Raw genomic sequence first — 27,988 nt, 5'->3', positions numbered from 1 at the left:
GATACAGCCACTATGGAGAACAATATGGAGGTTCCTTAAAAAACTAAAAATAGAATTACCATATGACCCAGCAATCCCACTACTGGGCATATACCCAGAGAAAACCGTAATTCAAAAAGACACATGCACCCGAATGTTCATTGCAGCACTATTTACAATAGCCAGGTCATGGAAGCAACCTAAATGCCCATCAACAGACGAATGGATAAAGAAGATGTGGTACATATATACAATGGAATATTACTCAGCCATAAAAAGGAACGAAATTGAGTCATTTGTTGAGACGTGGATGGATCTAGAGACTGTCATACAGAGTGAAGTAAGTCAGAAAGAGAAAAACAAATATCGTATATTAATGCATGTATGCGGAACCTAGAAAAATGGTACAGATGAGCCAGTTTGCAGGGCAGAAGTTGAGACACAGATGTAGAGAATGGACATATGGACACCAAGGGGGGAAAACTGCGGTGGGGTGGGGATGGTGGTGTGCTGAATTGGGCGATTGGGATTGACATGTATACACTGATGTGTATAAAACTGATGCCTAATAAGAACCTGCAGTATAAAAAAACAAACAAAACAAAACAAAACAAAAAAAAAAAAAAAAAAAAAAAAAAGACACATGCACCCCAATGTTCATTGCAGCACTATTTACAATAGCCAGGTCATGGAAGCAACCTAAATGCCCATCAACAGATGAATGGATAAAGAAGATGTGGTAGATATATACAATGGAATATTACTCAGCCATAAAAAGGAACGAAATTGGGTCATTTGTAGAGACGTGGATGGACCTAGGGACTGTTATACAGAGTGAAGTAAGTCAGAAAAATAAAAACAAATATTGTATATTAACGCATATATGTGGAACTTAGAAAAATGGTACAGATGAACTGGTTTGCAGGGCAGAAATAGAGACACAGATGTAGAGAACAAACGTATGGACACCAAGGGGGGGAAAGCAGGGCAGGGTGGTGGTGGTGGGGATGTGATGAATTGGAAGATTGGGATTGACATATATACATTAATATGTATCAAATAGATAACTAATAAGAACCTGCTGTGTAAAAAATAAATTAAATTAAATTAAAAATAATAGAAAAAAGAATGTCTAACTTCTTAAAAAAAAAAAATCTAAACTCCTCTAACTTCTGCCGTTCCCATGATCTCTTCAAATTCATTATTCATTATTCTGTATGGGTCTCTCTGCTCCAGTCTAACCAATCTGTCTAGCCTACAACTGCCCATAACCTTTGTCAATGTACCTGTCATTCAACTATTTATTTAGTCATCTATTTTCTTGATGGTAAACTCCTCTAAGATATTTTTTGATCCACAGCACTTAGCAAAGTCTCTGACCAATAGGTGGTACTCGATTAATGTTTGCTGAATAAATTTAATAAATCATAAATGCTGAGGGGTGCTTCTAAAATAGAAAGCTTGCAACAGCACACTCAACATTGGGTTCATCAGTTTTATTTGTGTTAATTAAGCACAGCTAATGAACGAATACTTATTTATTCATGTTAAGGCAATTTTCTTTGCCAGATCAGTGAACAGTTTGTAAAGACAGAAAATCACCATGCTCTACCATGGAATCTGTGGGGGGAACAGAAATCATACTTCGTAAACATGTTCTTCTTCACACATACCAAATACCACTACTGTTCTTTTAATAAAGCACTAGATACATTCTGTGTAATAAAACAACTACTGCCGAAGATTAAACAAACTGTTTTTATCCCTGGTTGGATTTTATCTAAGCAGGTATTTGGTTAATGAAACCAACAGATAGCTTTGCAAAATCACATACATGAAAATGAGGCCGATAATAAGAACCGGGACTGCAAAGAAAATATAAGAGTGAATACTCTCAAAAAAACTGTTCTTTGTCTTATACTTCTCCAAGGTAAAGCATTAAGACTATTTCACTCAAATCCTCTTCCACTTCAATGACAAAATTATGTAACATGGGATAATATCAGGGAGGTATATTCACTATAGCTCACATAGCACAGATTCAACAAAGCAGTAAACATGAATTCTTAGGCTTAACGAAGTTTTAAGAAAAATGTATATAGTTCTTCTCTGTTTATTCCATTTGCTTCCTGTGTTATATATTACTTCTACCTTAGTATCAATAGTGTCATAAAAGCTTATGAAATAAATCACTTAAAGTAAATTGAGCATGTTAAATAGTAGACCTATGAACATCACAATAATTTCACTTATTCTACAGCACTCAGATCTATACATAAATGATATTTATCTCTAAAAATAATGTAAGAGGTATATTTCTTATATCTATGTTCTAATATCATATATTTTATATTATAAATATAGATTATAATATAAATTATATAATATAAATATAAATATATTTATAATATAAATATAGATTTACATATAGATTTTTAGAAATCTAGTCGACACTTCATTTTTATCTCTGTACCCATATATCATCATTCCTTATAAGGAAAATATTCATATTCAGATAATCATGAAAAATAATTTAAAATATTGAACAGGTTAGCCCTACCAGTCACCACACATAAAAATTAACTCAAGATATGGTTGAGAGCCAATTTTATCTGTCAACTTGATTGGGTCATGGAGTGCCCAGATAGTTTGTTAAACATTATTTCTAGGTATGTCTGTGAGAGTGTTTCTGGGTGAGATCAGTATTTGAATTGTAGACTAAAGCAAATTACCTTCCTCAGTGTGGGCAGGCATCATCCAATCCCTTGAGGGCCTAAACAGAACAAAAAGGCGGAGGAATGGAGAATTTGCATTCACGGACTGACTGTTTAAACTGGAATATCCTTCTTCTGCCCTCAGACTGGGACTTACACCATAGATTCTCTAATCCTCAGGTCTTTGGACTTGGCATGAACTTACACAATCAGTTCTCCTTGTTCTCAGGCCTACAGACTTGGACAGAAACTACACCACCAGTTTTCCTGAGTCTCCAAAATACAGAGGAACATCTAAGTCTCCATAATCACCTGAACCAATTCCTTATAGTAAACCTCTTCACATATAGATATATGATATATAGAGAGATATATATGGTATATATAGAGATATAAATACTGATATCTATCATAGATATATACTTATTTATATATTATAATATTGATATATATGATTAAATGATTTATATATACCCTACTGAGACATATATATACACATATATTTACACATATCCTATTGATGTATAGCGACACATATCTCTATGTCTATCTATGTACATATATATCTCTATTTTTATTTCTCTGGAGAACACAGACCAATACAGTGGGTTATAGATCTAAATTTAAAAGCTAAGGTTATAAAAGCTGAAATTATTATATTTCTAGAAGAAAACATAGATAAATATATTAGTGATGTAGAATGGGCAAATATTTATTAGACAAGTCACAAATGGTAATAATCATTTTAGAAGAAAAAAGATTAAGTTGAATTCTATCAAAACTAAAAACTAGTGCTCAGTAAAGACATAATAAAAATGTGAAATATTCAACAATACAACAACTGGCAAAGGAATCACAACCATAATATATTTTTGAAAACACCTATAAATCAATAAAAGAAAGAAAATAACTCAATTTTTAAAAGATTGGTCTAGGGATTCCCTGGCGGCGCAGTGGTTGGGAATCTGCCTGCCAATGCAGGGCACACGGGTTCGAGCCCTGGTCTGGGAGGATCCCACATGCCGCGGAGCAACTGGGCCCGTGAGCCACAATTACTGAGCCTGCGCGTCTGGAGCCTATGCTCCGCAACAAGAGAGGCCGCGATAGTGAGAGGCCCGCGCACCGCGATGAAGAGTGGCCCCCGCTCGCTGCAACTAGAGAAAGCCCTTGCACAGAAACGAAGATGCAACACAGCCAAAAAGAAATAAATAAATTTATAAAAAAAAAAATAGCCCCAAACTAGAAATAACATAAATATCCATCAGTGGAAGCTAGGATAAACGTCCTGTGATCTATTCATATAATGAAATACCACTCAGCTATAAAAAGAAACATACTATTGATTCACTTAACATCATAGATAAATGTCAAAAACATAATGAAGCAAAGAAGCCAGATGCAAAAGAATAGATACAAAGTTCAAGAACAGACAAAACTAATCTGTGATGAAAAAAGTAAGAGTAGTGTTTGCCTCTGTGTGAAAAATGGGGGATAGGAACCTTGACTGGAAAAGGGCATGAGAAAACTTTCTGGAGTACTAAGTATGTTGTATATCCTGATCTTGATACTACTTACTAGGGTGTATAGATTAATCATAATTCATTAAGCTATATACAATATTTATGTACAATATGTAAAGTAAACATCAGTAAACTACCATAAGAAGAATCAAAAGAGACAAGGGAACCAATTCCCTACATGAAATAATATTGTCAAGAAATCACAGGAATAAAGACTCAGACATAGAGAATGGACTTGAGGGACATGGGGAGGGGGAAGGGTAAACTGGGACGAAGTGAGAGAGTGGCATGGACTTATATATACTACCAAATGTAAAATAGCTAGCTAGTGGGAAGGAGCTGCATAGCATAGGGAGATCAGCTCAGTGCTTTGTGACCACCTAGAGGGGTGGGATAGGGAGGGTGGGAGGGAGATGCAAGAGGGAGGAGATATGGGGATATATGTATATGTATATGTATAGCTGGTTCACTTTGTTATAAAGCAGAAAGTAACACACCATTGTAAAGCAATTCTACTCCAATAAAGATGTTAAAAAAAAAAAAATCAAACAAACACAATCTAAATCTGACCACTTTTCATTTGATGGATTTAACTATCAATATACAGGTAATACAGAAAACAGGGGAACATGATAAACACCACCACAGTTATGCAATCAGAGTGATACATACTGTAGGCAACTGTACAGGAAAAAGTATTCAGTTCCACCAGTAAATACATCCAATGGAAAATGAAGAGATTTAGAATTTAAAGATTAAAAGAGGTTTAAGAGACATATCAACTGATCCAAATATGGGGATTTTATATGGATATTTATTCAAACAAATGCTTAAAACTTACATATAAAGCATTTATATGTAAAATATAGCACTTATGGGAAGATTAGAAGTTTAAATACTGACTGATTACATTAAGAATATATTCTTTATTGTGATGTTATTGTAATTGTAATTATGTTTTAATAGAAACTATATCTTTCAGAGATATACATCAAATGTTTACATAAATATATAAATTTAAATTTCTTTAATAAAAAGTAGAGTAAGAAAGCCATCAAAATATTTGGCTGAAAGTTATTCTATAATGAGAAAAGCAAAAGGGGTAAAATAATTATGCAAACTATCCATTGCAAATGAATCATAAATACCCAACTTTTCTGATATGATGGAGTATTGACTTCTCTGAATATAGAAACATTCATTTACCTTCTGATAAATTTGAGTGGGATTATTTGAAGTATAGCAATGGTAATATACTATCATAAGGACGACCATGCAAGAAAACGTGAACATGTTATTTTTCTTCTAGTACCAATAAGCATTTGAAATTTCTTTGATTTTCAAAAAAAATCAATCATAAATTGTTAAACAGGAAAAAGTCCTTTAAAGATATTGAAGGCATATGGTAATTTGCTCGTGCATTTGTTCAAGAAACATAAGTCTAGTTCCTCAACAAACAGAAAGCCGAACAGTTACCATAAAAATGTATGACGTCTATAAAAGTTAATAGCCATAATGCCAAAAGCTGGCAAATATAAGAGCAGGATAAAAATGAAAGCTTCTGCTCCACAATTTCTATTTGCTTCATAATCCAGAAACAATTTCTTGAGGAGCTTGAAGTTTTGTTCCAAATGTTTCATATTGTTTATTTTAGTGAGATTCTATTTATTTATTACTTTGGGGAAAGCATACAGATATCAATTAGGAAAATTAATGTGAATGGTGTGTGTATATATACATAAAATAGATATCTATATGCATGTAATAGACATATAAATAAAATACACATATTTCTGTGTGCATCTTTATTTCCATTAGAACCAGGCTCTAGTAGAATTATACTATTTACTTGTTTATATGTGTAAACATGTATCCATTTAAATTATGGCTATAAAACTTACAGAAAGTCAAATCTCTTTTCAATAAAGTCAACATTGTGTAAGATCAAAAATCTGTGCAGGTTATTCTCAATGCCAATACTACCCTCATATATAAGCAACACACTGTATTTTATAATATTCTTTTTTTTTAATTTTTTTTTATTTTTTATTTTTGGCTGTGCTGGGTCCTCGTCTCTGCGTGAGGGCTCTCTCCAGTTGCGGCGAGTGGGGGCCACTCCTCATCGCGATGCGCGGGCCTCTCACTATCGCGGCCTCTCTTGTTGCGGAGCACAGACTCCAGACGCTCAGGCTCAGTAGTTGTGGCCCACGGGCCCAGTCGCTCCGCGGCATGTGGGATCCTCCCAGACCAGGGCTCGAACCCGCGTCCCCTGCATTGGCAGGCAGACTCTCAACCACTGCGCCACCAGGGAAGCCCCATAATATTCTTAATAGTTAGAATATCAACCAAGATCTAGGTCTAGATTTCTGGCTCTCCCAATAACTATTATCTTTGCTTTCAATGTAAAATAAGTTTCTTAATAAATTTTTAAGCCAGTGAATTGAATACATGCATGTGGATGTGTAGGTATGTGAGCACATCACAGGTATCAAATTATGCCTAGCACCACAACTACTATAAATACCATAGTACCTGCTTTCTTTAAAGCAAGTATATATAGAATTTGTTAATATCCATATTATAATACACGAGTTTTGATAAAAATACACTGTGCCATTAAAAAAGACAATTTCTTATTACAACTATCTCATCAGATGAAGTCCTCAATTTTGTTCAAGTTTCACCCAATTTGAAATATCTTGAAATCAAGTCATTTATTATAGTTAAACAATAAAAGCTGTTTTTTTAATTTGATAATGTAATAAAAGGATTTCATATCCCTTTTATTATAACAAAAATGTCCTCTTATATAGTATTTATATATATGATACATATATAAAGAAAAAAGTGAAATACTGAAATTAAGAGTGTCAGGTTTGTTCTCTCCACCACACCAGGCACTCCCTCATGTCTCTGACCAACCAAAGAAACCGATGGCAGTAAATGGGAAGAGAAGAAGGAGCACAAAATTAGTACTCAGCTGAAAATTTTCTAGCTACTAAGTTTTGGACAAGATTTTCCTTCCTTCCCTTCTTCCCTCCCTCCCTTCCTTCTTCTTTTCTTCACTCCTTCCTTCCTTCCTTCCTTCTTCTCTAGGTACCTACACTCTTTGTTTTAAAAACTGAAATAATAATTAAATAGAATTTATTATAGTCAAATTTAATAGCACTTATTACAGTGAATTATAAATAGAAAAAGTATTATGTAATATGTAAATGTTGGAGGAAAATACATTTCATTCTCATCTTTTATATTAGAATTATAAGTGTAAGTACTTGAAAGAATCTGATAGAGGCCATATGTCTAATTCCCTCCTTTAGCTAAAAGGAGACTAAGAGATTTACCAGTTAAATCCTAACTCTTTTTATTCTCAAAATGACACTTGTGCTTCACTCCTCGACTTTCCATATTTTACTTTTAGCTGTCATTATGAGATCTCGCCCCACAAAATTTAATTACCTAAACATCAGACTTTCTTTTATTACATTCTGTAATCCAAGCAGAGATCCCTTCACTTTAGGCATATCTGGGACTTCGGCCTCTATGTAATTTTTTCCAAACTAGATCTCTAGTGTCATATTTCAGTTTGGTCTCTGGGTTAACATTAATTTTTCATGCAATTGAATAGCACCGTATCACACAGTTTATTTAGTGAAACATTCCTTCAGCAGAATGTTGATAAATACATCTGAAAAAAATGGCTCAATTAAAAAAAAAATCTTGGTAGCCTTGTGTTTGAAGTAAATGTTAAAAGGTTTCTTTAAAACTGGAATTTTTAGAACATTTCACAAGAAACTTTGAATCTTGTAAGGTTGCATAGGCAACAAACTATAGGCAACATTTCTTTATTTGGTGTGGTACCTCCTTTATTCTTTAAACAGAGCATGTGACCCAGTGTTCTGATAGTACACTTTGGGTAACACTTTATTAAAAGGAAAACATTCTTAGAAATAGCTAATATTATTTAAGGGTTAAATACAATTAATGCACTTAAATACATATATATTTCATATTTCATATGCCATTTGCAGATACTAGTACAAACATCTGTGTCTAAGTGTGTTTTATACGTTGTGTCAGCAGAAGTGTTTGTTTCAGAAACCACAGGATTCAGAAAGGTCTCAAGCTTACATACACACACACATATATTTTAATGACTACTAATTGCCAAATCCAAGCACATATAATTATTACTATGAAAACTATTATCAGACAGTGTTCCAGGTGTTTTACATATATAATTTCATTTTATATCATCTTTGTGTGATACTTGTTATCAGAGCTCTATGTGTTTATCTCCATGTTGTATAGGAGAAAACAGAACTTAATAGATATTAAATTGCTCATTCAAAAAAATCTCTCAGGTTAAAGTGGCAGAACTGAACTTAAACCTAGATCTCTATGACTTTCAGGTTTAGAGCATTTCTGTCACACTATTTAAATACCCTATGGAAAAGCGATCAAAGTACCCTAAGCAAGAACACAGAAATAATAAATCAATTCTATTGACTTTCATTGTTTTTATACTAACTAAAAAAAATCTTAAATATATTCTCTGAAAAGTAATAATAGCCCTAATCCATATTTTAGAGATGCTATTTTGGTTAGACAGTGGAGATGAAAATAGATTCCACTATTAAAGCACATAAAATCTTTCTAGAGAGCACCAGTTATTGACACATTTTAAAATTAAGTGATTCTTAGAAAATTAATAGGGAAGAGTTTCATTACCTTCTGGTTTACAAATTGAAAATATAATCATAAAATACTATTACTGGGGCCACAAAAAGTTAGCTGGACTAGGAAAGTGGAATAAATTATGCATAGTTATCAACTATTACTGTAAATTTTGCTTATGATGATCTTAAATCTAATGATAAAGAAATACTTGGAAATCAGAAAATTATTTTGTAATAAATATTTTACTTATAGGAAAACTAAACAAATAAAACTAAAAATTATAAAGTATTGAAGATGTGCTATTTGTTAAGGATATTAGACGTTTCAAATGCAAATATTAAACTTCTCTGCAACCAAGAAGATGGTTTAAGAATAAAAAATATCCCCTTCAGATAGATTCTAAATTTCATTGTATATTATATCTTTTATTTACTTTATAAGTCCTATCTGTTTATCATTGTATTGTAAATTTCAAGCAATTTTTATTCTCTTTTACTCTTACTTCCCTATTTTTGAGCACTGTGCAATTATTTTGCTTTATGCTCTTGAATTTAGTTATCACTTATAAGACCCTTGCTATTCATTGAGAACTTAGTTAATAAAAGTATCAAAGGTGTTGCAAGAACAGCTAACATTTAATTGTTGTTAACTGCCTTACATACATTCATTATTTTATTCCCTATTACTAGTGTTAGTATCATTTTACAAACAATGGAACTGAAGTACTAATGGTACAGTAAGCCCAAAGTTACATGGCAAGTATGCAGTAAAAAGAGTAATCAAATCCAGGCTTCATGTTTCAGTTGTTCTCTGACTCTAGCTTCTACACTGAGTTAGCATGGTAAATGCTAAAATGTGAACAACAGCATGTGTCCAGGCTCTACATTTTAAAGATTTATTTTAAACAAATCATCTGTCTATTCCATAAACTTTCATCAAATAGAAAATAAATATGAATTCAGTCAAGCTGCAACAAATCTAAAATTGATGTAACACTGGGCATTACAATAAAATATGTGAGCTATGCATGTCAAGAGATCATAATAAAAAACAAAACTTTTGAGAATTTTCATCTATGAGCTCTGAAACACACCTTCAAATGAAAAGCAGCAATGTCGATTGTGAGATTTCTAAATTTCCAATTTGCATTTATATGTTTCTAATAACCTCTATTCACCACATTACCTAGCTGGAACTAATATCATGATATTACCAGATACTGGTCTCTTTAGAAAACATAGACTCTTGGTATACTTGGAAACAACTGTAACATATACTAGGAAGGAAAATAATCTGAACTAACATCATTAAACAATTCCTCTACTAATATTAGAATAAAAGCTGGTATTTCAGCTGGAAGCAAGCTGTCAGGGCTGATTTCCCTCCAAAGAAGCAGCAAATAAGTTAAATTATCAGGATTTTAAAGGTCTATGGGAGTTCAATGTCCTTGGTCCTTCTATCTCATTTTCCTCAGTCACTAAAGCAATCCACTTAAATTTTCATTTATTGCAACATGACAGATTAGATGCCCAGACTGACTGTCCTACTTTAAAAATATATTAAATACTAGATAAAACATCTATTTCTTAAATCTTGAATATACTTGAGTTGGCAAGAAAGTAAGCAACACTAAGGCAAGGGACTGAAGGAGAGGATCATAGAGGTATATGAAACCAAGAAGTTGTCTTTTACCTTGGAGACGACTGCTAAGCCACTAAACTTGAGGGTTGGTTCTTGTGGACCCTTCATTTTGGGACACCAAAATTTTGCATCCTCAGTATACAGGTGAACTAGAAATATATTTACCATCTTTCCTTCTCTAAAAATGGCTCAAAGCAGAGGAAAAGAAAAAATTTTCCTGAGAATTCAAACTCATAAGCCAGAACTCATCAAAGAGTCTAGGTTCCCTACTCTCTGGGTTCCAGAAAAAAAATCTCAAGGTAAGAATTTAATTTAATGAGGTCAATTTTCATTAGAAATTCCAGATCGCTGACAAAAAGCAAAGCAAAGTTTTTCTCAATTTATATCTCAGTTGTCAAGGAATTTTCATAGGTAAAAGTTTAAGAAAAATGAGCAGCTAACATTAAAAAAAGAAGTCATGAAAAACATATGGAAATAAGGCACCATGAGTGACAGCTAGCTGAAACAAAGATAGGAGTCATGATGTGAAAAATCCAGAAATTAAAATTATGAGAAACAGAATAGAAAAGTGATATTTATATTTTAAGAAATAAAAGAAAGGTTTGATAATATAATTAAAGGCACATAGATATAAAAAAAGAATAAAAACTATTACAAATAAAGCATACAGTATTTGAAATAAAAAATTCGATGGATGCGTTGAAGAGTGGATTACCATACATAGGTAGGGAATTTGTGTTGTGGGATAGGTAGGGAATTTGTGTTGCGGGATAATATATTATAAGGCAGAGAGATGTAAAATGTAAAAGAGAAGTTAAGAGATATGTATTGATATGATCAAGTGAGTATGTCAAAATCACACATCTAATCCAAGTTCTAGAAGTAGAAAACAGCAAGAATGGGGCACAGGTAAAATTTGAAGCAATTCCCAGACATGGCAAAAAGATGCCAATCCACAGATTCAAGAAATCCAACTGAATTCATCTCCTTCATAAAAGAAATTTACATTCTCTTAAACCCGTATTTCCACAAAAATATCTCAACTACAAGGTATGTGGTCCCATGTAATCACATGAATATACTCACAACACAATTCCAACAATTTAATGAAAAATATTGTTGAGTGAGTAAAAGACCAAGTATTGTATTTCATTAAAACCAAAAATAGACTTTGTTCTCTTTTGAGCTAACAAACCATACCTTTACTTAATTTATTCTGCAGCTTATAACTTATTCCCATCATGTCTTTTATTTATCTGACTGAACCTGTTAACACAGTCATAATAGGATTCTTGGATGAAAACACAATTTTTAAAGAAACAGCAGATATAAGATAAAAAACTAACTCTCCAAAGGGATTCTATTTTAGATGTTTGTCTATTCTCTGTTAGTGAATTCAAACATTTTGAAAACTAGTTATTTTAAAACACTATTTCAGAAAAAACTAAGGGTAATAGCTTAATTTTCATGTATTATTAAAAATATGGATTTGAAAATGAATATTTTAAATGTAAATATATCTGAAATTCAAATAAAGATGATTTAACTTTCATGAGAACTGAAAATAAGTTGGTTATTATGATGAGGATATTTTTCAGAACATATGTTTGATGATTGAGAAATTATGAAAAATTTTAGAAGTTGAGTTCATAAACTTTTCCAAATTTTCTTTACTGTGAAAAATAAAACAAAACAAAAAATCCCGAGAAGTTCTAAGAACACAGACAGCACTAGAAGTGAAAACTTAAGCACAGTCAGGTAATACTCAAGCTTGGCTTGCTCAATTGCGATGTGTGAAGTCAAATTTGCACCTGTTGTGGGATCTGTCAGTGCTGGCAGGGGACATTGGAAGCTGAGCTTCCACACTTTACAGAGCAGCATTATTATCCAATAATGCAACCTTTGACGTGTCACCATTCACAGTATGCTGAAGTCTGACGACATGAAAACCACTAGAATGTACAACCGAATAATTTACAGGATTCAATGGCCGACGTCTTTCTCTTCTCACAGTATCCCCTACCACCAGTGACCCGGTGAAATGTATCACTGGGGCATGGGCGGGTAGAGGGTGAACAAAGGGTTTTGAAGTACAAAGAACCTGGAACGTTTTTTCCCCTGAATCCATGTGATTTTTAACAAATAGCATCACTGGGTAATGACTTAAGTTATTCTGGATGAAATATCTGAGGATATTTTCCCCTGAACATCCTCTGAGTTTAAACTTGGTGATAACATACACATTTTTAGAGGCAATTACGTTCTTTTGCAAAGAAGCCAAAAAGGCTTCTACACTAATGTCACCCTGGGACAGAGGGATGAACAGAGGAGTCCTCAGAGTGCTATCTTGGAAACCTGCCACTGTGTGATGGCAGCTGGTGATTAATAATCTTTAACGAAATAGTAATTCAAGCAGCACTAAACCGGCTCACAAACTCTATGGTACCAACAGTCAAAATTGATAAAATCTAATTTTAAATAGTCCCTAAAATATGAAATGATCCTACACTCTGTTACTTAGATAGTATAAGATACAAGAGCTATGCAAGATACTCAACATGTCCAGTCCATGATTAATCAGATGCCAATTCTTAACATCATCCTCTAATCATTAATTCAATCTTACCAACCCGTTTTTGTGAGAAACAGAAGGCGCTCATCAACTTCTCTAATATGATGTATTCATAAAGTTCTTATGCAAATATAATATTGATAAACTGATGTTCACATGGCAGAACCAGATGAAATAGGTTAAAACTGTTGTTTACTAAAGAAAATTATGGATTTTTCTACAGATTAATTGGTAGTAACATAATGTACTTGAAATGACAGAGATATTGAAGATCATTTTCAATGATTGACAATGTACTTCAAAAACGTTAGTTGTGTTGAATTTTTGAAATGTTCTATAGAAAAAATTAGTTAAAACACTATATTTTTGTATGATTTTTTTACAAATAAGAATATTTTTAAATGTTTCAAGTTATTTTCTTTCCTAAAGGTATATAATAAACTTGTACAAGAATTTTTTAAATTTCTAGTGTCTCCTCCTAATTCAATTAAAATCAAATCAAAACAAAATAAACTCACAAACTCCAAATTATTAAGAAAAAAAGCAAAAAGGCTTTCTAACACCTAAAATCCTATCTAAGAAGCTCATGGGAAATAACAAGCAAGAAGTTTTTATACTTAAGTTTGATGGAGAAATAATAAAGAAATAAAACCTCAGTGGTGAACAAACATCCCATGTCTGAGGGCAGCTGAGAACATATCTTTAGTCTGAAGGGTACACACACAAAAATGTTGCTACCTTCATTTAGCCATAATACTTAGAAAACAAAGGCCTGAAGTCAACTCAAAGTGCTGCTGACTCAAATGTCCTGCTTACTTTCAGGCAATAAATGCAAAGTATGTTTGTGCCTGAGGATTTTCATCACTATTTCTTTTTATGTCTGGAGACTTTGGCTCACATTCCAACCAAACACAGTCGTTCAAAACAATTAAGTATTCTCACCCAAATCCCTATTTCTCTACATCACAAAATCAGCACACACTTGGCATTCCTGGCAGCTCTTGGCACTGTGCCTGTGGGTCAGAACTGAGAAGCTCTGGCAATGCAATGTGGGGAAAGCTTCTCTACTGCAGCTGCCAACACTTCTGTTTGACCCAATGAATCAACTTAAATCTCTCAATCCCTCTCTCTCTGTCTCACTCTCTATCCATCTTTCTCTCAGCAAGTAATGCACGTGAATTACAATTTAATTTTAGATATTGTTGTTTCTAATGAAATACAAGATCAGTGATGTTTCAGTATGGTCTGGAAAGTCTGAAAAAACAAGAAATGTTTTCATTAGTGTATATTTTATTTTCTTAAGTTTTCCCTGAGATATTCCCCTGCCACTGAGATTCTTCCATCTTATTTCAAATACATGAATACACACACACACACACACACACACACACACACACACACACACCCCACATACACCCCCAACACTGCTTTGACTACTTTCATTTGCTTGTGTGTATTTCTTCCTGAAGACTGTGTTTCTACTTCTACCTACTCACCTTTGTAGCATCAAAAGGAGATGTCTCCATTGTACTTAAATAAAACATGGGTTTTTCAAGTGCAACAGGGCATATGTGCTAATAACCTGGAGTGTTAAGCAAATGCAGTACTTTGTGGCAGATAGGTCTTTGGGAGTTTTAAGAGTGCCCTAGGAACAATAAAGTTACAATGTTCAGCTTTGCCACAATCCTGTTATCCCTCACCTTAGAAAATATTAAAAATGCAAATTAAAAAATATTTACTGAATGAATAAAACATAAGACGCTTTTGTCCTTTTATAATACTGTAGATGGTACTAAAAGCAGAGAGATGAGAGGTAAACTCATGTTTCTGTGTTTCAACTGACATACTGTTCATCTTTTGTGAGAGTGATCATCTTCATGGTGAATTCATGTAACGACAATGCTAATATTCCCCTGTATCAGAAAAAGAAATTAGAAGAATGCAGTTGACTTGGCAAAATATTTGGATAATCATTTTGTTATTCAGAGTACCTTTAGTTAGGTTTAGGACAATTTGTAGAGGTTTTGTTTGCCTTTTAATGAATATGGCTCTTATGCCCTAAACTTTAATCTGTGGAGATTCTGATGTATTGAATATGTAAATACATCAGAAATATGCTACACCAAAAATCATTATTTGCTCTCCCCAAAACGTTAAACTTGTGGATAATACAGGTTTTATCACTGATAATTGAATGATTTTCTGAGTCATAAAACTTAATCTCCCTTATTTTCTCTCTACCATATCATAAATAATAGTTGGCTCAAGAATAGTGGAAAAGAGAAGAGAGACAGAGTTACAAAGAAATATACCAGACAGAATTTAGAAATTCGCTACATGCAGTTTAGCATAAAATTTGCTGGTAACTAATATAAAATGAAAAATTGTTTCCTCCTTCCTCCTTCCCATCTTTTCTGTTTTTTGTTTTTTGTTTTTTTTTGCTGTTTCTCCCAGGAGTTCTAACATGTACCAATTGCCATTTTAAAGGTAGTCCAATTTTACGAATTTCAGTTGTTTTTACAAAACTCCTAAAAGGAGTGCTTTAGTGTTTCATCTCTCATCAATTCTGCTGTCCTCAGCCACTCTTTATCTTTCCTATTGTATCTTGGCAGTACATAGTTTTACTTTGCTATAGATACTAGGGGATGAATTATACTGAATTCTGAAATCATTCTGCCATTCAGGAACACTGTGAAACTGTTAATTAACCAAATCTACTTAGTAGGTGTATCAATTATTTTCAATGTATAAGTTGCAGTGAAGTCTTTGAATTTCTAAGGGAAGAAAAGGTTAGGTAAGGAACCAAAATACAAAATTAGAAACTGTTTCAATGGAAAAATAAATTAAATAAACCAGCAAACTGGTTCTTTGAGAAATATGGAGGAAAAGTATTCTCTGGTTGCATGTGATAATAGTCTAATTCCAATAACAACTAATTGTACTAGCAAGGATGTTGAAAGATGGAAATTTTAAGGCTAAGTTTATAGATTTTAAAGTACACAATTTTCAAACTTGAATGACCTTTTCAACAGTGAACACATGGAAAGTATTTGAAATTCTGAACATCAAGGAAGTAAATCTTAGATAGAACAAAGCATTCATTATTTCTAATGATATTAAAATATGGTTACTCTTCAGTCTTTTAAATGTCAAGACATATTATTTGTGGATGATCAGAGCAATAGAAAGTGTTTTCTTGGGCAGAAAATAATTAAACACAAAATCAAGCATATCTAATATCCTTGAAAAGTTACCAAAACATTCACTTAGAAAAGTGGTTTTTTAACATTCTCTCTTGAAATTATACCAATCCACATATACCAATTTAGGCAACAGATCTTTGGATCTGAAATCAGATTTGACACTCAAAATCTATTCATTATTTATCGTATCATGTGGAGGTGAATAAAGGTAAACAGACATCAAAGTAAAGTTATTTAATGTTGAAAAAATATTTACAGTCACAGCTCAAATGAAATAAAAACTCTACTTAAAACAAAATCTAAAACACTTAATTACAAATGATACTTCTGTCTCACAATCACAGAATTTCTGATCAGAAAAGTAATTCAAAATAATTAAAGCTCAACACCTTATTTATAGGTGAAACAACTCAATTCTAATAAAGTGCTTCCTCTTTTCCTGACAGAACAATTCTAGCACTCTGTAAACAAACACTAAGTCCTGGGCCTTTGCACTGTACCACATTCTAAGTTAAACTTTAACCACCAAGCATCCCAACTTTGAGTTACTTTCTACCCTTCCCTCTGGCAGTACATTGACTCTGTTCTGAGTGCCTTACTCATTTGAAATATTGCTTTATTATCTAGAACACGATCTAGAGCCTTTATCCAGATACTTCAAATCTTGGGGACTTTAGAGAACATTACAGAACACATTACTTAAGAGAGACAGAACAAGAGACAGGGAAAAGAGTAAAAGAGATAGAAAAAAGATCCCTTCTTGTTTATCCCATTATTATTCACAATATAAAAGAGAGAAGTTTCTCCTTCATGGAATATGATATCCCCTTCAGACATGAGCTTTGCTACTTAGTTCACAATTACAATGCACTAAATACCTTAATTTCCCACATAGATGTTGTCTCCAAATGAATTATAGTTAAAACAGTCTAATTTAGTAAACTTGTACAGTATAACTTACTAATTTTTCCAGCTTCCCTAATGTATTTTCTTCCCACCTCACTCTTATCAATGCTTAATTCCATCAGAATAAAATACCTCAGTAGAGGAAACTGCCCAACTATTAATGTAACAAATTACTTACTTTTTGTTAAGAATAAAAATAAGACACAACCCCTGTTCGAAAGAAGTTCAGGGTTCAGTAGGTTAGAAGCAAGAAAAGAACTGATTACAATACAGGGTGATAGATCCAGCATTAGCACAGGATGCCGTGGAAGAACCAAAGAGAAGAATCCATAGGAAAACACACCAGGTTAAGGAAAGCTTTGGTATTCTAGGAAAGGTTTCCTCAAGAAAATGGCATGTGAGCAATTATTAAAAAGTGAGAAAGTTTTGGTGGGGCAGAAAAAGAGGGAAAATCGTTCTCACAGAGAGAACAAGAAGTCTACTTGTAAGCAGAAAAAACATGGAGCTATAAGATGATGATTCTAGGAAATCTAAGTAATTCATGATACGTGCAACACAGAATGCATACAGAAATGGGAAGAAACATAAAGATGGAAATATATGATACGCAGACATCAGGGTAGCCATTTTTAAAGATTTCTGTTCGCTCTAAACAAATATAAACAGAGCAGTAGAAAATGGCCAAATACTATTTAACTGATTTCCTTATAGCCTATTCTGTAAAACGACAGATGTCTAGACTCAAGATTTCATGATGTGAACTTGGACAACATTAGAAGATTGGAAATGTTTTACAACACCAACTAAACACCACTGTACCACTGTGTTGTAATCAGCTGAGCTCAGGAATAATTTTTAACACCACTTTTCAAATGGATTCCTACAAGCATTACATTCAAATTTAGGAAATGCTGAAGGAAGAATGGTATAATTACTTTCATTGTGCTATTGTGAATAAACACCTACACTCTTATTATTCAACCTCAAATGTTCTTCCAACTAAAGAAGAAAAAAAACAGAAAATGCATTTTTAAAATATGTCCTTCAGTATTTTAGTGAGATAATACTCAGTTATTAGAATTTTAAAAAACTAATTTTTATACATCTAGAACACATTTCCCCAAATACACACTACTAGGCTTATGTTCTTTTCTATTCATCACCTTCTTTATACATCGTTATAAACCTGTAACAGGATTTCTGGCTATCTGAGGAGAAGAAATTGTGCCTTACAGCAAGTGGCATATTATATCCAATTCCATTTCCACCTCTTTTCCCTTCACTTTCGACACCTTTCTGCAAATCCCAGTGCTTAATTAAATACTTAGGGTTGTTACATGTGAAACATTTTTGAAGTTGTTCAATGGCGATGATTTACAGCAATATACAAGAAGACAGATGTACTGAGAAGGTTTGAAATGGTCCTATGTGTTATACATACTAAGATGGAGCACCTGACACCACCGTAATACTTATTAACATCCTAGGGGATTAGACCTTATCAAGATCCTCAGACTCTGAAGCCTATAAATGTTGCATATCTGTGGATACAGGACTGGCCTTTTTATTAGCATACCTAAGAGAAAAAAACAAATTCAATGGGTTGATAAAGTACATGTTAAAAACAACAAATAATCTTTTCTACTGTTTGATTTCACACAGATCAACATGTACAAAGGTACTGCTGGATTTGCGCTATCCCATTTTTTTTTTGGATAATTTCCTCAGTACTAAATATTTGGTAAGCCCTAGGATTATGATAAACATGCAAGAAATACCAATTGGTATTTCTGACTAACTGTGAAAGGACTGACACTAGGAGTTTATTGCATTTATCTCTTCAATAACCACCTCCCACCCCAAAATTAATGGCATAAGAATAAAGAAAACTGTAACAAAGTATGAAAAGATGATTTAAAAGATAAAACAAGGTTTAAAGTGATTTGGGAAGACAAGAGTGGTAATCACTGACTTAAGGTAGAAGAAGTCTACTGAAATGCCTGCAAAAGAAGGAGCAATAAGAGATCTAATTTGCCCTCAGCAAACTCCTGGGAATCCTTGCTTGGAAGCATGAGTTCCAGAGGTGTTATGGATGAAGGGCACATGTGGAAACAAAAATCTCTGCTGAAAGTTAGTGAACAGAGGGTTGGGGGAATTTCCAGTCTCCTTCTTAGTCCTGCACAACCAGCATCTTCCTTACCCTCCCAGACTTCACTGGAGAATTCTACCTGGAGACATAAACCTGGTACGCTGCTGCTACTGCCTAGTGAGAGCCTGTTGTACTTTCAGGAATTTGGTAAGAAGCTGTTAAACACAGCAATTATTAAAACTTAAATTATACAAACTTTCAATTAAATTATATTAAAGACAAAGGTAAATTCAAAACTATCGCATTCCCAATTATTTTACTATTAGCTATGTTCTTGATGTTACTTTTCCATAACTGTATGGTAGAAATACTATGTTATATATAAATATTATATAATAGTGGGCTACTGCACACCTTTTCCTAACTCGGTGTTCAGTGACAGTGTATGATAGCCTGAAACTGGCTACGGTGGGAATATTTACACATTGATGGAAATTAGCAAACACTATAAATTAGAGCTTTATTTACTGTTCTGTTGTTTGTCTAGGTTTAAGAAAGTAAAGGTGAAAATATAAATATACAGATTAAACCTGCAAGTGTGTTGTATCTACTGCTAAAAGATACAGCCAATTTAAAAATTGGTTCTCTTTTGCTTAGAGAACAAATTTTTAAACATTTATCAGCACATCCTGGATACCAGGAACAAGTTGGTAAAAAAAAAAAGGATTTAAGTTAAAAAGAGAATAATGTACGTTAAAGTTTACTACAAAATTACACACTTAACTTTCTTCATTTATGCTGTTACCAGATGCCAACATCCATTAACTCTTAAAATACTGCTTCTCTTCCATTCTATGCCATATATCTTTTTTGATCCTTGATAATCGCTCATGTCTCTTCAAATTTCTCATTTTTAAAGTGTTTGCCTCCTTCTGACTGATTCCACAGAATTTCCTCTGATCTGTACTCTAGTTAGTAAGTTCCTCTTCAGCTGTGCTTATTCTGCTAACTTTCCAATGAAATTTTATCTCAATCATTATATTTTCTATTTCTAGAAGTTCTCTTTGTTTTTTGTTTTCTGCTTGTTTTTCTTTTTTCTGAATTCTGCCTGGTAATCTTTGAGGGTCTTATGCTTTTACTAGTTATTTTGATTCTGTGTCTTATTTATTTAAACATATTCATTATATTTATTTTATATTTTGCTTTGTAATTTTTTTTGTCTGGTATTTTCATCTTAAGCATCTTTGCTATAGACATCATTCCCTCAAGCATTTTCCCCGCAAACACTTTTGCTGCATAACTAATTGGCCATAAGGCAATTTTGCTGTAAAAAATAAAATAACAAAAAATAAAAGAGGAATATAAAAAACGACATAATGAAACATAAGAAATGAATAACAAATTCAAAATGATTTTATTGAGAAATACAAAATATTTGAATATCTTTAAAATGTGTGTAGATTCACGGCAATACTGTGCAAATAACTGATTTTATTTTGTAGGTTGTACCTAAGCACTTGTCTTCAATGTATTTCATTCATAGTATTTTATACACTTTTTTCCCTTGTTGATTCATTTCTTTGTTTGGCATTGTAATTTTTCTTTTTCACTGAAATTTCTTCCTTCATTAAAAGAGGTATCAGTTCCCAAATACTAAGATGCATATTTGTAACTGAGTTTTTTTTTTTTTTTTCAAGTTTAAATCATTCTTATTTAAGCACTGATTTTACAAAATGTGATTGTTCAAAAGGTGAACTAAATGTACAGCTTAATTTGTTCATGTATTGATAAATTGCCTTCAAAATACATTGGAGCTAGATGTGCATATAAGATTTTACTTGCGTTTTGGAAGAAATCACACAGAAGCTGCTGCTTTTTCAATACACTTGGCCAGTTCCACCTTCTTTTGGTCAGCACTCCACAGTCACGCGATGTTAGAGTCATCTGGACCTTGCTGTACCCACTGAACCACTCCAGGTGTTGATTCATCTTCTCTGCTTGCAGGGCAACTCGGGACATAAAGCCAAACGCCTGATTAAACTTTTTGAAAGACAACTCTTTGTAGATGGCATCTCTCTCACTTAATTCCAACCATCCCGCTGCTTTCAGGTCAAGCATAACTCGGTTCCTCTCCTCTGCGGGCCACCAGTGAGCATCTGCTGACACGGCCGCGAGGCACGGCTCCTGCCCCGCTGCGCCCGGAGCCAGCGCCGCGCCGCCCTCGCCCCCAGCAGCGCCGCCGCCAAGATCTCTGGCCGAGAGCTGCCCGGAGCGCTACCTGCCCGCCGCCCGCTGCCCCGGCGCCTCTCCGCCTCCCGACCCGGCGCCAGGGGCCAAGCGGGTGTACCTGAGTTTTGTATCGTGTTGCTTGTTGTTTGTTCTTGGCATATTGTCACATGTCCATTGAGAACAGACTCCCAAACCAGCATGGGCCCAAACCTTTCCACACAAGTGCCAAAACCATCAAAAGCAAATCTCCAGGCCAGTCAGGATCTGATGGAAGATACCCCCAGGCCTAGTGACATCTTGAGAACTCATGAACTATAGTCATTTGTCAAATGCCTTAGTTCCTTGACTCAACTGAATTTCGTATTTTCTTAAAAACTCACCTATGCATTCAAGTGATAGGTTTTTTGTTTGTTTGATTTTAATTTTATGCAATATTTTTAGGTGTTTTTACGCAAATGAAATCTAGGCTATCTAGACTTCCATGTTGCCAAAAATCATATTTCTAAACATAATTGTGCAAAACAGACTTTAAAAAAACACAAATGAAAAATAAAAAGTAAATAGAATGAAAGATTAAAATGGAAAAGTCTTCAAGTATCTAACAGTTTTTGTAGGTATTAAGATTATCAATGATGTATCTTATTCCTGATTATTTTGTATTCTACAAAAGGTTCTCTAATAAATATAAATTACATTGGAAAAGAAAACTGCTTTGTGCCAGGCATTGTTATAAATGCTTTACATTTACTACTTCACTTAATCCTCACAATAGAACTTGGAGTTAAGTAATATTATTATTTCCATTTCACAGATGAGAAATTCAGAGACAAAAATTCTGTGAAGTTCATAAAGTTAGTAAGTGTTGGGTTTTTTCTAACACAAGCTTTCTTCCCATAAAGGCTGCTTCTTAAACACTGTATTATTATCTCTCAGTATGTACTGAAACATTGTTTCTTCATTCCAACTTAAACACCTTCTCACTTTGGGGCAATAATAGTCTGAAGATCCCCATTCTAGTCCCTGGTTAGGCCTCTAGTTACCTACAAGATTTCAGTACACTTATTCTTCTAGACTTAATTTTCTTAAAGTGTGAAACTAGTAATTTAAATTAGATAATCTCTGAGGACCCTCCAGTCTAAGATGTTGTGATAGCACAATCCTATTAGCCAATTATTTCTAAGGTATCATGAAATTAAAATTTTACCATTTAATTGCAAGATTAATAGGGAATAAAAAGGGCTCACCTCCTCTGGGTAAATAACAAGGATCAAGATTTCTGGATCCTATAATAAAAGTATGTTTAGTTTTGTGAAAAACTGCCCAACTTGTCTCCCTAAGCAGCTGTACCATTTTGCATTCCTACCAGTAACGAATGAGAGGCTCCACACTCTCTCTAGCACGTGGTGTGTCAGTGTTCCAGATTTTGGCCATTCTAATAGGCCTGTAGTGGTATCTCACTGTGGATTTAATTTGCATTTCCTTGATAGCACATGATGTGGAGCTGATGCTTATTTTTCATCATATATCTTCTTTGGAGAGATGCCAGTTAAGGCCTTCAATTAAGTTCTATTTCTTGATGGGGTTGTTTCCTTACTGCTGAGTTTGTTAATTTTGGATAATAGTCGTTTATCAGATATATTGCAAATATTTTCTCCCAGTCTGTGTTTTGTCTTTTCATTCTCTTGAGTATTGAGATAGTTTCATCTTTTTTTTCTTCTTATGTTGAAAACACAGAGATGAGTCACAATGCCCTGGTTTGTTTGTTTGTTTGTTTTTTTTAATAGATCTTTACTGGAGTATAATTGCTTCACAATACTGTGTTAGTTTCCGTTGCACAACAAAGTGAATCAGCCACATGTATACATATATTCCCATATCTCCTCCCTCTTGAACCTCCCTCCCACCCTCCCTATCCCACCTCACTAGGTCATCACAAAGCACCAAGTTGATCTCCCTGTGCTATGCTGCTGCTTCCCGTTAGCTAACTATTTTACACTTGGTAGTGTATATATGTCGATGCCACTCTCTCACTTCGTCCCAGCTTACCCTTCCCCCCGCCCTATGTCCTCAAGTGCATTCTCTGTGTCTATGTCTTTATTCCTGCCCTACCACTAGGTTCAGCAGTACCTTTTTTTTTTTTTTAGATTCCATATATATGCATTAGCATACAGTATTTGTTTTTCTCTTTCTGAGTTACTTCACTCTGTATGACAGATTCTAGGTCCATCCACCTCACCACAAATAACTCAATTTCATTTCTTTTTATGGCTGAGTAATATTCCATTGTATATATGTGCCCATCTTCTTTATCCAGTCATCTGTCGATGGACATTTAGGTTGCTTCCATGTCCTAGCTATTGTAAATAGTGCTGCAATGAACACTGTGGTACATGTCTCTTTTTGAATTATGGTTTTTTCAGGGTATATGCCCAGTAGTGGGATTGCTGGGTCATATGGCAGTTCTATTTTTAGTTTTTTTAAGGAAACTCTATACTGTTCTCCATAGTGGTTGTATCAATTTATATTCCCACCAACAGTGCAGGAGGGTTCCCTTTTCACCACACCCTTTCCAGCATTTATTGTTTCTAGATTTTTTTGATAATGGCCATTCTGACCGGTGTGAGGTGATACCTTATTGCAGCTTTCATTTGCATTTCTCTAATATTAGTGATGTTTAGCATCTTTTCATGTGTCTCTTGGCCATCTGTATGTCTTCTTTGGTGAAATGTCTATTTAGGTCTTCTGCACATTTTTTAATTGGATTATTTGTTTTTTTGATATTGAGCTCCATGAGCTGTTTGTATATTTTGGAAATTAATCCTTTGTCCGTTGTTTCATTTGCAAATATTCTCTCCCATTCTGAGGGTCGTCCTTTCGTCTTCTTTATGGTTTCCTTTGCTGTGCAAAAGCTTTTAAGTTTAATTAGGTCCCATTTGTTTATTTCTGTTTTTATTTTCATTACTGTAGGAGGAGGGTCAAAAAAGATCTTGCTGTGGTTTATGTCAAAGAATGTTTCTTCTATGTTTTCCTCTAAGAGTTTGATAGTGTCTGATCTTACATTTCGGTCTTTGATCCATTTGGAGTTTATTTTTGTGTATGGTCTTAGGAAATGTTCTAATTTCATCCTTTTACATGTAGCTGTTCAGTTCTCCCAGCACCACTTATTGAAGAGGCTGTCTTTTCTCCATTGTATGTTCTTGCCTCCTTTGTCATAAATTATGTGGCCATATGTGCATGGGTTTATCTCTGGGCTTTCTATCCTTTACGATTGATCTGTATTTCTGTTTTTGTGCCAGTACCATACTGTCTTGATTACTGTAGCTTTATAGCATAGTTTGAAGTCAGGGAGCCTGATTCCTCCAGCTCCATTTTTCTTCCTCAAGATTGCTTGGGCTATTTAGGGTCTTTTGTGTTTCCATACGAATTGTAAATTTTTTTCTTTTAATTCGGTGAAGAATAACATTGGTAGTTTGATAGGGATTGCACTGAATCTGTAGATTGCTTTGGGTAGTATAGTCATTTTCACAATATTGATTCTTCCAATCCAAGAACATGTTATATTTCTCCATCTGTTTATGCAATCTTTGATTTCTTTCATCAGTGTTTTATAGTTTTCTGAGTACAAGTCTTTTGCCTCCTTAGGTAGGTTTATTCCTAGGTATTTTATTCTTTTTGTTGCAGTGGTGAATGGGACTGTTTTCTTAATTTCTCTTTCTGATTATTCGCTGTTACTGTATAGGAATGCCAGAGATTTCCTAGCATTAATTTTGTATCCTGCAACCTTACCAAATTCATTGATTAGTTCTAGTAGTTTTCTGGTGGCATCTTTAGGATTTTCTATGTATAGCATCATGTCATCTGCAAACAGTGACAGTTTTACCTCTTCTTTTCCAATTTGTATTCCTTTTATTTCTTGTTCTTCTCTGACTGCCGTGCCTAGGACTTCCACGACTATGTTGAATAATAGTGGTGAGAGTGGACATCCTTGTCTTGTTCCTGTCTTAGTGGAAATGCTTTCAGTTTTTCACCATTGAGTATGATGTTTGCTCTGTGTTTGTCATATATGGCCTTTATTCTGTTGAGATAGGTTCCCTCTATGCCCATTTTCTGGAGAGTTTTAAACACTCAAATATACTAAGAGAAACTGAAAGGAAAGTTTAAATGAGTTATTGTCTCACTACTTTCCAATAGCTGACCTAGACCTCAAAAATAAATTCTTAAAATATTTTGCAAGAAATGCAATATGAGATTTCCATTTAGAAATATTTGCTTGAAGCCAGGGAAGGTCATTTATAGCATGTTGTTATGATTGGGACTCTGCAGTCAGATTGCCTGAGTTCAAATCCTATTTTATACTTAATATTGTATAGATTTTGCTACTTTATTCTGCTTCGGTGTGTATTATGTTTCCTATGTTGAATTTGGATAATTCTACTCCTACGTCATAGCACTGTCAGGATTAAATGAGTTAATTTGTATATGAAGAATGTCAAATAAGACCCGCTATATAATAAGGCTTTATTTACTTAATGTTAGTTAATGTGGTGATTCTGCTGATTTGCTGATGTTGCTGCTACCATATAGAATTTTAAGGAGAAAAGAAAATTTATCTAAAATGTATTCTGAAGTTCAGAATACCACAATCAATGCTGCTTCATGTAGAAAAATCCAGGAAGCAGCTTTACTAGATATATGTTCCATGTGTGTACATGTGTGTGTTGAGAGAAGGGGTTATAGACTACCCAATCTCTGGACATTAAAGTCAATATAAAAGCAATCTAGGTGTCAATATACCTTGAAAAACCTCATACAGTCAGGTGAATATTAATTTGCTTCTCTAGAGACAGTAACCATCTATTTAGGAGAAACTCTAAAGCTCTGAAACATTGCTCTGTTAACTACTAGAGAAAAAAAAACTGACAATTTATTATTACTTTATGGTCATTTGTACGTGGGTTCATTTATTTTCTGTAGTTCAAGTCAGAAACATGATGAATACAAATTTGTTTCTCTATAGAAGGTAAGCCTCTCTTTAGGAGAAATGTTAAAGCTCTAAAACTACCTTGTTAACTATGAGATAAAAAGCTTACTATTATTACTTTATGGTCATTTGTGCATGGGTTCATTTCTTTTCAGTAGTTCAGGTCAGAATTATGATGATGAATGATGATCTTTCATAGCTATTGGTTTCTGAGTATCTATTACACACCATTTTCTTTTATGATTTTTTTCTAATTTTTATAAAAAGCTTCCTCTTACATACTATACTTTAAATGGCCATGTCTATTATTACCCTATTAATTTTAAAGATGGGGAGATTGAGGCTTATACAGAGAGTTACCATCTATAGGTTCAGGGTTAGTAAAGAATGTGACTTAACTAGGATTTGATCTAACTGTTCCTGACCAGTCTTAAGAATTGGAGCTGAGCCTGTGTCTTTGTAGAATCTGAGAAATTTTAATATATGAGCCATAATATTAATTTTAATTAAATGTACTAAATCTGGGACTTTGTCATAGATGTATATGGCTCAAAAATAACTTGTTTTCCAAATGCTAGCCACAAATTTATGCCATACCATGTGGCTCTCTTTTTTAATAAGATGGTGAAATTCCATATATAGTGGAATTTTGTGGGGTCTTTAGGTCTAAATAAATAAAAGATAATAAAAATGGAAATCAAAATATTGCAAACATTAGGTTATATAATTCTGAGCAAACCTTTCTTTATTAAATATTTATTCTCCCTTATCCTTTTACACAGTTTGCTTTGAAACAATTGGCAGAAATTATAATCTTCTATGGTATAAAATTTCAGTTACGTTCATAGATAAAGTATTTTTGAATAACGCATTCATGGAAAATATTGAGTTCCAACTCAATGGTGCCACCTTTTACACAAACAGAAGGAATATGACTATGTGGGTGTTAGTGGTGCCACAGCGTTTACTATGCTAATTACTCCAGGAAAATCATAGCAGAAGGAAAAAAATCTTGCTTACATGAACAGAATCAAGTTCTTCTTCAAACTATTTTGGTATGAACACCTGCCACGCCATTGCTGACTACTAAAATACGCATATATCTTATTCCACTGGAATAAAATCTTCTAAGGGCAAGGATGATCATAGATAGAGATCTTTCTATTTCCAGGACTTAGCTCCATGTTTACATATAGTTTTCTTAATTTAGTAACTAAGTAAATAATATAGCTATGTTTCATATAAGCTGGAGGAGTCTCTTTCATCACCCAGGCGAGAGAAGATAAAAATCTATTTTTCTTGAGTGCCTGTTTATTCTTGTGATGTATAGTTCACATTGAGGATAAGCAGGGCATATATATATATATATATATATATATATATATATATATATATATATGATGTATTTACATTCAGATGCTATTACAGTACATTCTAATCATATAAAGAAAATAAGGTACTTTACTCAACATAA

The 27,988-nt window shown here is 33.7% G+C and overlaps 1 protein-coding gene and 1 pseudogene across 1 annotated transcript in view; both read right to left on the bottom strand.

Moving 5' to 3' along the window:
• The window catches only part of GRID2 (glutamate ionotropic receptor delta type subunit 2), a 1,393,316-nt gene that overhangs the window by 1,076,251 nt on the left and 289,077 nt on the right, over positions 1–27,988 (bottom strand). The gene's annotated exons all lie outside the window — the stretch shown is intronic.
• LOC132366706 (pterin-4-alpha-carbinolamine dehydratase 2-like) lies at positions 21,160–21,733 on the bottom strand (annotated as a pseudogene).

This window comes from Balaenoptera ricei, chromosome 5 (genome assembly GCF_028023285.1).
Source record: "Balaenoptera ricei isolate mBalRic1 chromosome 5, mBalRic1.hap2, whole genome shotgun sequence".
Lineage (NCBI taxonomy): Eukaryota > Metazoa > Chordata > Mammalia > Artiodactyla > Balaenopteridae > Balaenoptera > Balaenoptera ricei.
The sequence above is the reverse complement of the archived record's forward strand: the minus strand, read 5'-3'. Positions and strand labels throughout refer to the sequence as shown.